This window comes from Scyliorhinus canicula, chromosome 12 (assembly GCF_902713615.1).
Source record: "Scyliorhinus canicula chromosome 12, sScyCan1.1, whole genome shotgun sequence".
Classification (NCBI taxonomy): Eukaryota; Metazoa; Chordata; class Chondrichthyes; order Carcharhiniformes; family Scyliorhinidae; genus Scyliorhinus; species Scyliorhinus canicula.
In genome coordinates, this window is record NC_052157.1 from 38,391,435 (window position 1) to 38,405,646 (window position 14,212).

General features: G+C 48.7%; 1 long non-coding RNA gene across 1 annotated transcript in view; it reads right to left on the reverse strand.

Moving 5' to 3' along the window:
- Window positions 1-1,391: 1,391 nt before the first annotated feature.
- Window positions 1,392-14,212, reverse strand: part of LOC119974738 — a 69,450-nt gene continuing 56,629 nt past the window's right edge. Inside the window, exon 5 of the long non-coding RNA XR_005462566.1 lies at window positions 1,392-1,861. This is a non-coding gene — a long non-coding RNA (uncharacterized LOC119974738). The remainder of the gene's footprint in view (window positions 1,862-14,212) is intronic.

Below are 14,212 nucleotides of genomic sequence, written 5' to 3' on the forward strand. Positions count from 1 at the left end.
AGTCGCCATGTAGCCATTCCCCCTTTCTTGGGATTAGCTAATTCTTTTGACCATCTATCAATATTTTCCAGATCAGCTGGTTCATTTGATTTGATTTGATTTGATTTATTGTCACACATACCGAAGTACAATGAAGAGTATTTTTCTGCAGCCGAGGGAGCGTGCACAGTACGTACATAGTTGACAAAAAGAATACAACTTTATTATTGTTAATTACTCACTGGTTTGCACTTGAATAAGAACTGAATAAAAACTTAGACACAAAATATCAAACAATACATAAAAATGTTAAGCACATGGCAAAAAAGCATTGAGCACAAAAATAACTCACTTTAAACACACACAAAGAAACAATTTGATGAGTCCAGAATTCAGGAACAAAGACCTCAACCATGAGGTCCTAATTTTAAGGGAATTCTTATCTCTGGTTTAACCCCTCATTTGCTTTTATTGACTTCTGATTCTCAGCTGAAACCTCCTGGTTTGTTCAAATGAATGTCTGTTACTTAGATGATGATTTGTTAATCAAACATTGGACGTTACTGAAGATCGACTGGTGCCTATCAAAACTGGCTTAGCATCTGCATGTGCACTCTCAGGAAAATTAATGGACATGTTTTCTCATATCTACATGTTACATTGCTAGGCAGAGACATTGCTAGAACTGATTAGTTGATCAGACAGGGAACAATACATTCTCAGTGCTGAATACACTGGAATACAATGGTTAATTCATTATATGAGACAACGACTGAGTTCCCACAGTCAAGACACTTTTAATATTTAGCACTCTTTATCTATATACATTCAACTAGCCCGTAAATGAATAAAACTAAGAATAAAACTAGACTCAATCACAGAAACACCAGAAACAACGACATCAGCTCCTCTTCACCCATGAGAATGGCCTACATCAGACTGCATAGAACATAGAACAGTACAGCACAGAACAGGCCCTTCGGCCCTCGATGTTGTGCCGAGCCATGATCATCCTACTCAAACCCACGTATCCACCCTATACCCGTAACCCAACAACCCCCCCCCCCCCCCTTAACCTTACTTTATAGGACACTACGGGCAATTTAGCATGGCCAATCAACCTAACCCGCACATATTTGGACTGTGGGAGGAAACCGGAGCACCTGGAGGAAACCCACGCACACACGGGGAGGACGTGCAGACTCCGCACAGACAGTGACCCAGCCGGGGATCGAACCTGGGACCCTGGAGCTGTGAAGCATTTATGCTAACCACCACGCTACCGTGCTGCCCCTTTTTTTTTCTTCGTGAATAACCTCAGCCGGTACAGGAATTGAACCCGCGCAGCTGGCCTTATTGTGCATGACAAACCATCTGTCTAGCTGTGAGCTAAACCGCCTCCCACTATATTGACTATGTGGAAATATTTTTAGGCACCAAGTTACTGTAACTCATCGATGCACTTTTAAAGTGGCTTGATGTCGACAAGGTAAAGATGGCAACTTCAGCTGCAACTATTGAGAAGCTGCATGACTCCTTCAGTAAACATGGTTTGCCTGAAATTATTGTCACTGACAATGGAACAGGTTTCACAGCGCAGAATTTAAGAGATTCACAGACCTGAAAGGCATCCAGCACATAAAGACTGGCATTCCTGGCATACTTTGACAAATAGTCTCACTGAAAAAGATGTCCCGATCTTTCAAGTTGGTATGAAGAAGTTGTCTGGAGGTACTTTGTAGTCTTGTCTTTGCAGATTCCTCCTGAGTTACCGCACAGCACCACAGACTATGACTGGCTCCATGCCATGAGAGCTCCGGATGAAATGCTGCTTTCGCACACATCTCGGGTATTTTCACAGCAACTTCATTGCAATGTGGGCCTAGTTGTGACAATAAAGATTATTATTATTATTATTACGTCTGGATTTGGTGTTTCTCAATTTGTAGGAAAAGGTGACACAGAAGCAAAATGCTCAAAAAACCAACCACGTCTTGCACAGCAGTGCACAAATTCAAAATAGGTGACCCTGTCTACATGTGTAACTTTGGAAGTGGGCTATGCTGGACTCTAGGAGCCATCATTTCAGAAACTGGTTGATTGTCATGCCGAGTTCAAGCTGAGAATCAAGCAGTGCGCAGAAATATTGATCACATCCGAGCAAGAGAAACATCCCAATGAATGCAAGATCAACCTATGATTGATGTTTCGCAGTCAACTTCTGAAGCATGTGATAGCACTGCAGCTGTTATTCCTGACACATCCAATGAGCTGTTGAATGCATCTTTTTGTGCAGCTCAAATCCCTCTAAAATAAAAGCAAATCAATGTGGATTCTGGAATCTGAAACCAAAACAGGAATGTTGGACAATGCTGGACTCTATGACAAAGAGTCATCCAGGCTCGAAACAAGAGCTCCGTTCTCTCTCCACAGATGCTGTCAGACCTGCTGAGACTGTCCAGCGTTTTCTGTATTTGACCATATCTTTCCTGATGGGGAGGTGGTGGTGTAGTGGTAATGTCACTTAACTAGAAATCCAGAAACCCAGGGTGATGCTCTGGGGTCCTGGGTTCAAATCTCACCGTGACAGATGGTGAAATTTAAATTCAATAAAAATCTGGAATTGAAAGTCCAATGTTGACCATGAAGCCATTGCTGATTGTTGTAAAAACCCATCTGGTTCACTAATTTCCTTCAGGGAAGGAAATTGTCATCCTTACCTGGTCTGTGTGTGACTCCAGATCCGCACGGCGATGTGGTTGACTTTTAACTGCCCCCAATAAAAATGGCCGAGCAAGCCACTCAGTTCAAGGGCAAATAGGGATGGACAACTTATACTGGCTCAGCCACCGACGCCAACATCCCAAGAATGAATTAAAAAACCTTCCTCAGCTGATCTGCATCACTCTGATCACTCCCGCAGAGCATCTCAGAGACTAAGGGCGCGATTCTCCCAAACAGGGAGAAATCGTAAGGCTGGCGTCAAAAACGGGCGGGGCCGATTCTGGCCCCCGGTCGGGGCTAGCATGCTGCGGCCGTGAACTCCGGCATCGCGGGCTTAACGAATTTCGTTAAGCCCGCTTGCCAGAGTTTGCGACGGCTGACGCGTCACATGACGTCAGCCGCGCATGCGCGGATTGGAAGACTCCAACCCGCGCATGCGCGGATAACGTCATCGCGCATTTGCGCGAAACCCGCGCATGCGCGGGCCGGGATGCCCCTCAGCCGTCCCGCGAATTGATACAGCGGGGCGGCGGAAGGACAAAGAGTGCGCGGGAATCGGGCCCGCTGCCTGTGATCGGTGCCCACCGATCGCGGGCCCATGGCACCCTTGGCACGGCCGTGGTACTGCCGCGCCAATCGGTGCCATGGTTGCCAAGATCTGAACTTTACGGCCGTTTTTACGAACGGCCAGACCAGGTGTGTTTGCCGTTCGTAAAAACGGCCGTAAAGGGCTTGGACTTCGGCCCATCGGCCAGCTGAGAATCGCTGCTCGCCGTAAAAAAACGGCGGCAGCGATTCGTGTCGGGAGTCGGGCGTGGGGGGGGGGGAGAATAGCGGGTGGGCGTCAGACTAGCGTGGCCGTAAAAATTTACGACCCCCGCTATTCTCCGCACCGTCGTGAGTGCGGAGAATTGCGCCCTTAGTTTGGAAGAGAAGATAAAATGTTCCGTTCATTTTTTACAAGAAACAAAATGTTTTGTTACTTTTCAGACATGTTGTTGTAAATATATCAGGAACGTAAGGGTGAAGATATGTAGGAATTGGATTGGTTGTCCTTTCTTCCTGTCAAACAACTGTGGCCGTGGTGCTCGGGGAATGGTTTCCGGTTGAAAGATGGTGCCAGGCATTTAAGCATTGCAATGTGTGTTCTCAATAAAAGTGAAGGTTATCTGCACCAAATCTGCTCCTCTCTTAAGTTATTAAAAAGTTTAAACACAACCGAAAACCCCATGCATGAATGGGCCACTTAAGGGCCTCAGTTGGCATCAGAGCAGGAAGGCCTTGCCACTCCGACTTAATTGGGGCAGAAGCAGGAAGCTGGCTTCAGGGTAGAGCATTAAATTCTACCCTCTGAGTCTGTACACAGCAAGAACAGCTGCCTCTTATTTACTATCCAGGTGTCAATAACTTGCACCTTACATTTAATAAGTCTTGACCTGAGCCCCTCTTCCCATGGCAACCCAATCGCATGAACTTGTTTTGAGGCAGACTTAGTATAACTTAGTATGAGGTCGCTAACTTCATTGAAGCCTACTCGTGACAATAAGCGATTTTCATTTCATTTCATTTCATGGGGCTTATGTCCAGTCAGATTTTGTAAAATCGGAGTTACATTGTCACTTCTCCATTTTATCTTGAATTAACAGAGACTTTAAAACATAAGTCTTCTAAAATTATAGAATCCCTACTGTTGAGAAGGAGGCCCATCGAGTTCGCACCGACCCACTGAAAGAGTACCCAACCCAGGTCAACTCCCCCGCGCTATCCTCATAACCCCACCTAAACATTGGCCACCAAGGGCAATTGATCATGGCAAATGCATTTAACTTGCACCTCTTTGGATGGTGGAAGGAAACCGGAACAACCGGAGGAAATCCACGCAGACACAGGGAGAACATGCAAACTCCACACAGACAGTCACCCCAAAACTCTGATTGAACCCAGGTCCTTGGCGCTGTGAGACAGCAGTACTAACCACTGTGCCACCACGCCACCCAACAGTCCAGAATTTGTGGTGCCCTTAATCTTGAAAGCATCTTCATTGGCAGGTTGGTTTCTTCTCAAAAGTAGTTTATTTTAAACTTGTTTAGGATCTCCTTCACCATTATTGTCTTTATCTTAGTCTCAGGATTATATCCAATCAGACACTAAATTACTTTGCCATGAGGAAATAAGGGGCTGGATTCTCTGGTTGGCGATGCCGACATTGTGTTTGGCGACCAGCCGGGGAATCCTAGTTCCGAACCAAATTGGGGGCGGCGCCGCTTTTGCAATGCTCTGCCCCCTCCAAAGCAGCGTACTCTAGGAGTAGGCCACGCCACATATCGACAGCCGCAAGTCGTTGCCTGAGGCATGCCCCCCCGATGCTCTGCCCCCCACCGGCTGTGTTCCCAATGGCATGGGACACGTGTTGTCTCATCTGTCAGGAACTTGGCATGGTGGCTGCGGACTCAGTCCAGTGCCGCCACAGTCGGGGGAGGGCCGATACGGGCAGGGGGAGACATTATTCAGGGTTGGGGGCACTGTGGGGGGGTGGTCCAGGGCGAGCGAGACGGCCGATTTTGCGGGCCAGGTCCGTGAGCAGCACCCGGTGCCATGTACCATGGCGTAGCCACTGCAGGTCGCCGCCATGTGTATGCGCGGCCACGGATCCGGCAATTCTCTGGGGCGTATCAGCAGCCAGAGCCGCGTGTTCTATGCTGCCATCCTGCTAGCCCCCAGCAAAATGCCAGCGTGGGGTCATAGCCCCAGAATCGGAGAATCCTGGCAAAGAAATTTACAAATGGATATAGAGATATTTGCTGAGTTGACCAAAATTTGGTCGATGGAGTTTAAAGTGGACAAGTCTGAGTTTATCCATTTTAGTCAGAAAAATGGAAAGGGCTGGATTCTGCACTGTACGATGGTGGCAGGATGATTTGTGACTGGGCAGGGCAATCCAGCGATGGGTAAAAAACAGCATTGTCATCTGTTCTGATGCTCCAGTCCCCCACAGGCATTGGGATCGAGGTTTGGGCACAGCGGAAGATGCAAACAGATTATTAAGACTTTGCAGTGGACCTTGTGAGGGACCAAGTGGATAACTATTGAAAGGAGTTGCCCTCAAAGTCCATTGAAGGGCCAACCTCCCTCTCACATTGCAAGCCCTATTCACCCCACCCCCATCAGAACACCATCCTCGCCCCCCGCCCCCAACCAGAGATCCCCCCCATTAGGGAGACCTCCACCAGAGACCCCGAAATAGAGAGATTCCCACCAGAGACCCTTAATTAGAGAGAAACCCACCAAACACTCCCCATAAGAGAGACACCTGCATGGTTTCTCCCACAATAGAGACCTCTGACTGGATGTCTCTCAGAAGAGAGACCCATGGCTGGAAGCTACAGACTAGTTCAGACAGAGGCAGTGAATAAAATCACTGCTTTAAAACTAACCTGTGCAATACACCTGCTGGCTCAGGCAGAGGAAGCACCACTTGTCAATTTCCGAAAGAGAAAACCACTCAGCTGTGTTTAGACCCCCTCAAGTCTTTGATCTGCAAGCCTTTCATTCATTTCTCTGTGAAATTGCTTTCACTGAGCTGTGATTGACAGCTTCCCTACACACCCAGCTGTCTGCACTGTTTCATTCATTTCCCCTCACACCTGAGTGACTTTCAAGTACCCAGCTGTGAAACTAACAGAAAGCACTGAACTGTCTTTGATGTGGTCCAGGAACTGTCAATTATAGCTATATTTTGTATGGGGCGGGCTTCCAGACAGGGACCTATCATATGTGGGTGCCTCTCTAATTAGAGGGTCTTTCTAATTAGGAGGTCTCTGGTGGCAGTCTCTCAACTTAAGGGGTCTATGGTGGGGACTCTCTATATAGAAAGTTTCTGGTGCGGGGTCAGTGGGGGGGGGGGGGCATTTTAAATTGGATTTATAATTAGTAATGGGTTGAAAGGTTGTAGAGAACAGGTGGGAAATTGGAATTGAATTCGAGAGATCAGCCATAATTGTATTGAATGGCGGAGCAGGCTCAAGAGGCTAAATTGCCTAATCCTGCTCCGAGTTCTCATGTTCTTAGAGCCCTCTCAGTGTCAATTTTATTACAGCCCACATCCTGTCTCATTCTTCATCTTAATATGCTCAAACTGTTTGTATTAAATTCATGCTTTTCCTCGGCTTTAGACAATGTCTAATCTATCCCACATATTGGGCGAAATTCTCCCAAAACGGGAGAAATCGTAAAACTGCCGTAAAACCCGGGCGGGTTTTACGGCATCGCGCCCCTTCCCGACGGGGGACCGATTCTGGTCCCCCGTCGGGGCTAGCAGCCCGACGTCGGAGGCTCCGACAAGTCGGGCTTAACGAAAATCGTTAAACCCGCTTGCCGGAGTTAGCGCCGGCTGACGCGTCATATGACGTCAGCCGCGCATGCGCAGGTGGGAAGACTCCACCCGCGCATGCGCGGGTGACGTCATCGCGTTTTTGCGCGAAACCCGCGCATGCGCGGGCCGGGTTGCCCCTCAGCCGCCCCGCGTATTGATACTGCGGGGCGGCGGAAGGACAAGTAGTGCGCGGGCATCGGGCCCGCTGCCCGCGATCGGTGCCCACCAATCGCGGGCCCATGGCACCCTTGGCACGGCCGTGGTACTGCCGTGCCAATCGGTGCCATGGTTATTTTTTGCGAGTTTGTCACGACGTTTTTACGAACGGCAGGACCAGGTGTGTTTGCCGTTCGTAAAAAGGTCGTAAAGGGCTGGGACTTCGGCCCTTCTAACAGCTGAGAATCGCTGCCGGCCGTAAAAAAACGGCGGCAGCGATTCGTGTCGGGATTTCGCCGGGGGGGGGGGAGAATAGCGGGAGGGCGTCAAAAAAGTCGGGAAGGCCCTCCCGCTATTCTCCCACCCGTCGTGGGGGGGGGGAGAATTTCGCCCATTATTCTTGAGCACAGAGGATTTTGCAGGTGCTTGTCAATGCCTTTTAGTTGGGATATTCAGATTTTTTTGTGGTCCTTTTGTGCTCACATTTATAACATCTACCACAAATTCTGATTAATTATACTTTCATATTTCTTCCAGCTCTGCTTCTAACAACCTACCCTGGGATTAGTTTTGTTTTGCAATGTATTCACTCAGTCAATGGTATTTTTACCTCGAGATGAGAAGGCTTTGGACTAATATCAGTGATGGGGTAGATTAGTGAATCGAGGCCCTGTTGCCTATTCTAGTTGTGTGAGTGGACATGAAAGATTCCATGGCACTGTTGATGAAGGGAATAGAAGTCACTCGGTTTCCTTATATCACCAAGAACAGTTTAAGTAGTCAATCAGCTCATTGCTGTTTATGACATTCTGCTGTGAAGGAAAATAGTTGCAATGTCACTTACTTCAAAGTAAATAATTCAACATGTGGTATTTTGAGACTTGACAAGATAATATATCTCAAAAAACACCTTTCTGTTCCTGAGATTAAGTGTTGACGTCAGGGCAGGATTTACATAGAACATAGAACTGTACAGCAGAGTACAGGCCCTTCAACCCACGATGTTGTGCCAAACTAGTCTGAAACTAAGATCAAAGCAAACTACTCCCAATCATTCTAGTGCACTCCATATGCCTATCCAAAAACCGCTTGAAAGTTCCTAAAGTGTCCGACTCCACTACCATAGCTGGGAGTGCGTTCCGCCCCAACCACTCTCAGTAAAGAACCTGGGCGCGCTTCTCCAACCCCCATACCGGGTGGGAGAATCGCGGGAGTGCCGGGCGATTCCCGCCACGCCGCACTGGCACCCGCACGCAATTCTCCCTCGCCCCCCAAAACGGCATGCCAAGTTTTACAACAGGCTGCTCAGAGAATCGCCGCTCGCCATTTCTAACGGTCGAGTGGCGATTCTCCGGCCCAGATGGGCCAAGCAGCCTGCCCAATCCGACCGGTTCACGCAGGCGCCACCAACATCTGGTCGCTGCCAGCGTGAACAGCGCATGAACGCTGCGTGTGCGGCCTGTGGGGCGGGGGGAGGGAGGATCAAGCATCAGGGCGGTGCTCAGGAGGGGTCTGGCCCGCGATCGGTGCCCACCAATTGGTGGGCTGGCGTCTCTAAAGGACGCACTCTTTTTCCTCCGCCGGCCTGCAAGATCAATCCTCCATGTCTTGTGGGGTGCCCGCGGGGAGGACGGCAACCGCGCGTGTGCAGGTGACGTCATTTAAGCGCCGCCGGCCGCATCATTTAGGCGGCGCCGCTTTGACGCGGGCACCAAGGCCAGGCGCGTGAAATTGACGTGGCGCCGCTCCTAGCTCCCTGGGGGGGGGGGGGGGGAGAATAGGGGGCGAGGAGCGGCCTCCGACGCCAGAGTGAAACACTCCGGTTTTCACTCTGGCGTCGGCACTTAGTCTCCCGTTGGTAGAATCGCGCGCCCTACCTCTGACATTCCTCCTATATCTTCCACCATGAACCTTCTAGTTATGCCCCCTTGTAACAGCTACATCCACCCGAGGAAAGAGTCACTGAATGTCCCCTCTATCTATCCCTCTCATCATCTGATACACCTCAATTAAGTCATCTCGCACCCTCCTTCACTCCAATGAGAAAAGCCCTAGCTCCCTCAACCTTTCCTCATAAGACCTACCCTCCAATCCAGGCAGCATCCTGGTAAATCTCCTTTGCACCCTTTCCAATGCTTCCACATCCTTCCTACAATGAGGTGACCAGAACTGCACACAATACTCCATATGTGGTCTAACCAAGGTCTTGTACAGTTGCAGCATAACCTCACGGCTCTTAAACTCAATCCCTCTGTTAATAAATGCTAACACACTATAGGCTTTCTTCACGGCTCTATCCACGTGGGTGGCAACTTTCAGAGATTTATGGACATGAACTCCGAGATTCTCTGCTCCTCCACATTCTTCAGAACCCTGCCGTTAACCCTGTAATCCATATTCAAATTTGTCCTACCAAAATGAAACACCTCACACTTATCAGGGTTAAACGCCATGGCGCGAGATTCTCCGCAAATGCGGTGAATCGTAAAGGCTGCCGTGGGACAGGCGTGACCCACGGCAGCCTTCACGGCCACTTCCAGCGACGATTCTCCCCCCTGGGTGGGGTTAGGAGCGCGGCCCCGTGCGTCACGGCGGCGCAGCCTTGACGACGGTCGTCAAGGCCGCACGTCAAGCGTCACGGCGGCTGACACGGCCGATGACGTCAGCCGCGCATGCGCAGATTGGACAACGCCAACCCGCGCATGCGCAGTTGCCGTCTTTCTCCTCAGCCGCCCGGCAAGACGTGGCGGCTTGATCTTGCCGGGCGGTGAAGGGGAAACAGTGCATCTGTTTTGGACACTGGCCTAACGAACGGTGGGCACCGATCGCGGGCCTGTCCCCTCCCGAGCACAGTCGTGGTGCTCCCGTGCCAATCGGGCCTCTAGATGCCCCAATCGGGCATCTGGCGCCTGTTTCACGATGGCAGCGAGCAGGTGTGTTTGCTGCCGTGGTGAAACGGGCGTGAAGGGCCGGCCGCTCGGCCCATCGGCCTCGGAGAATCGTCGCTCACCATAAAATACGGCGAGCGGCGATTCGTGGCGTGGGTCGGGCGTGGGGGGGCGGAGAATAGCGGGAAGGCGTGAAAAATATCGGGAGGCCCTCCCGATATTCTCCCACCCGGCATGGGGGGCGGAGAATCGTGCCCCATCTGTCACTTTTCAGCCCAGCTCTGCATCCCATCAATGTCTCTTTGCAGCCTGCATCAGCCCTCCACATTATCCACTACTCCACCAATCTTGGTGTCATCAGCAAATTTACTAACCCAACCTTGTCAAGGAGACACAGCTGGAGTGATGCACACCCAGAGTGGGAATTGCAATTTGGTAATTTGGTGCAGTGAGATAATCCGGTGCAGAGTGAGAGAGGGTGCTTTTTCGGAGGTGCTTTTTAACCCTGGTAAGTGACTGGTAAGTAGATTTTTCTTTTCATTGTCTAATTTATTTATTTTTATTTTGAAATTGTAGTTGTATAAGTTCACCTAAGGTTTAAGACATGGCAGGAGATCCCAGACCCGTGTCATGCTCCTCGTGTGCGATGTGGGAGCTCAGGGACACGTCCACTGTCCCTGGCTCTTTCACGTGCAAGAAGTGTGTTCAGTTGCAGCTCCTGTTAGACCGCTTGACGGCTCTGGAGCTGCGGATGGACTCACTTTGGAGCATCCGTGATGCTGAGGAGGTCGCGGATAGCACGTTTAGCAATTTGGTCACACCGCAGGTGAAAGTTACTGAGGGAGATAGCAAATGGGTGACCAAAAGACAGAGCAAGAGTAGGAAGGCAGTGCAGGTGTCCCCTGCGGCCATCTCCCTGCAAAACAGATAAACCGCTTTGGATACTGTTGGGGGAGATGGCTCACCAGGGGAAGGCAGCAGCAAGGTTCATGGCACCGTGGCTGGCTCTGCTGCGCAGCAGGGCAGGAAGAAAAATGGCAGGGCTATAGTGATAGGGGACTCGATCGTAAGGGGAATAGACAGGCGGTTCTGTGGACGCAACCAAGACTCCAGGATGGTATGTTGCCTCCCTGGTGCAAGGGTCAAGGATGTCTCGGAGCGGCTGCAGGACATTCTGGGGGGGGGGGGGGGGGTGGGTGGAGGGTGAACAGCCAGCTGTCGTGGTGCACATAGGCACCAACAATATAGGTAAAAACCGGGATGAGGTCCTACAAGCTGAATTCAGGGAGTTAGGAGTTAAACTAAAAAGTAGGACCTCAAAGGTAGTAATCTCAGGATTGCTACCAGTGCCACGAGCTAGTCAGAGTAGGAATGTCAGGATAGATAGGATGAATGCGTGGCTTGAGAGATGGTGCAAGAGGGAGGGATTCAAATTCCTGGGGCATTGGGACCGGTTCTGGAGGAGGTGGGACCAGTACAAACTGGAGGGTCTGCACCTGGGCAGGACTGGAACCGATGTCCTAGTGTTTGCTAGAGCTGTTGGGGAGGGTTTAAACTAATGTGACAGGGGGATGGGAACCGATGCAGGAAGTTGGAAGGTAGTAAAACAGGGACAGAAGCAAAAGGAAGTAAGGGGGAAAGTGCAAGGCAGAGAAGACATAGTCAAAAATCAAAAAGGGCGACAGTACAAGGTACAGTGACTGAGGGGAGCTCAGTGAATAGGCCCAGTAATACTAAAAGGAATAAAACTGGAGATGTTAAGATTCAAAACAGAGGTAAACAAAACCAACATAAGTGTACTTTACCTGAATGCTCGTAGTATTCGGAATAAAGTAAATGAGTTGATGGTGCAAATCATCGTGAATGACAATGATTTAGTGGCCATTACTGAAACATGGTTAAAGGATGGTCACGACTGGGAGTTAAATATCCGAGGGTATCAAACTATTCGGAAGGACAGAGTGAACGGTAAGGGAGGTGGTGTAGCTCTGTTATTTAAGGATGACATCCGGGCAATAGTAAGGGATGGTGGAATTTAAAATACAGATGGAGGGTGAGAAGGTAAAATCAAATACTAGTGTTTTGTGTTTAAACAAAGGAGATTACAATGGGATGAGAGAAGAACTAGGTGGAACAGTTGAGGAACAGTGGAGAACCTTCCAAACGATTTTTCACAGTGCTCAGCAAAGGTTTATACCAACAAAAAGGAAGGACGGTAGAAAGAGGGAAAATCGACCGTGGATATCTAAGGAAATAAGGGAGAGTATCAAATTGAAGGAAAAAGCATACAAAGTGGCAAAGATTAGTGGGAGACTAGAGGACTTGGAAATCTTTAGGGGGCAACAGAAAGCTACTAAAAAAGCTATAAAGAAGAGTAAGATAGAGTATGAGAGTAAACTTGCTCAGAATATAAAAACAGACAGTAAAAGTTTTTACAAATATATAAAACAAAAAAGAGTGGCTAAGGTAAATATTGGTCATTTAGAGGATGAGAAGGGAGTTTTAATAATGGGAGATGAGGAAATGGCTGAGGAACTGAACAGGTTTTTTGGGTCGGTCTTCACAGTGGAAGACACAAATAACATGACAGTGACTGATAGAAATGAGGCTATGACAGGTGAGGACCTTGAGAGGATTGTTATCACTAAGGAGGTAGTGATGGGCAAGCTAATGGGGCTAAAGGTAGACAAGTCTTCTGCCCTGATGGAATGCATCCCAGAGTGCTAAAAGAGATGGCTAGGGAAATTGCAGATGCACTAGTGATGATTTACCAAAATTCACTAGACTCTGGGGTGGTCCCGGTGGATTGGAAATTAGCAAACGTGACACCACTGTTTAAAAAAGGAGGTAGGCAGAGAGCAGGAAATTATAGGCCAGTGAGCTTAACTTCGGTAGTAGGGAAGATGCTGGAATCTATCATCAAGGAAGAAATAGCGAGGCATCTGGATAGAAATTGTCCCATTGGGCAGACGTAGCATGGGTTCATAAAGGGCAGGTCGTGCCTAACTAATTTAGCCGAATTTTTTGAGGACATTACCAGTGCAGTAGATAACGGGGAGCCAATGGATGTGGTATATCTGGATTTCCAGAAAGCCTTTGACAAGGTGCCACACAAAAGGTTGCTGCATAAAATAAAGGTGCATGGCATTAAGGGTAAAATAGTAGCATGGATAGAGGATTGGTTAATTAATAGAAAGCAAAGAGTGGGGATTAATGGGTGTTTCTCTTGTTGGCAATCAGTAGCTAGTGGTGTCCCTCAGGGATCCGTGTTGACCCCACAATTGTTCACAATTTACATAGATGATTTGGAGTTGGGGGACCAAGGGCAATGTGTCCAAGTTTGCAGATGACACTAAGATGAGTGGTAAAGCGAAAAGTGCAGAGGATACTGGAAGTCTGCAGAGGAATTTGGATAGGTTAAGTGAATGGGCTAGGGTCTGGCAGATGGAATACAATGTTGACAAATGTGAGGTTATCCATTTTGGTAGGAATAACAGCAAACAGGATTATTATTTAAACAATAAAATATTAAAGCATTCTGCTGTGCAGAGAGATCTGGGTGTGCGAGTGCATGAGTCACAGAAAATTGGTTTACAGGTGCGACAGATGATTAAGAAGGCAAATGGAATTTTGTCCTTCATTGCTAGAGGGATGGAGTTTAAGACTAGGGAGGTTATGTTGCAATTGTATAAGGTGTTAGTGAGGCCACACCTGGAGTATTGTGTTCAGTTTTGGTCTCCTTACTTGAGAAAGGACGTACTGGCACTGGAGGGTGTGTTGAGGAGATTCACTAGGTTAATCCCAGAGCTGAAGGGGTTGGATTATGAGGAGAGGTTGAGTAGACTGGGACTGTACTCATTGGAATTTAGAAGGATGAGGGGGGATCTTATAGAAACATTTAAAATTATGAAGGGAATATTTTGGATAGATGCGGGCAGGTTGTTTCCACTGGCGGATGAAAGCAGAACTAGGGGACATAGCCTCAAAATAAGGGGAAGTAGATTTAGGACTGAGTTTAGGAGGAAATTCTTCACCCAAAGGGTTGTGAATCTATGGAATTCCTTGCCCAGTGAAGCAGTTGAGGCTCCTTCAT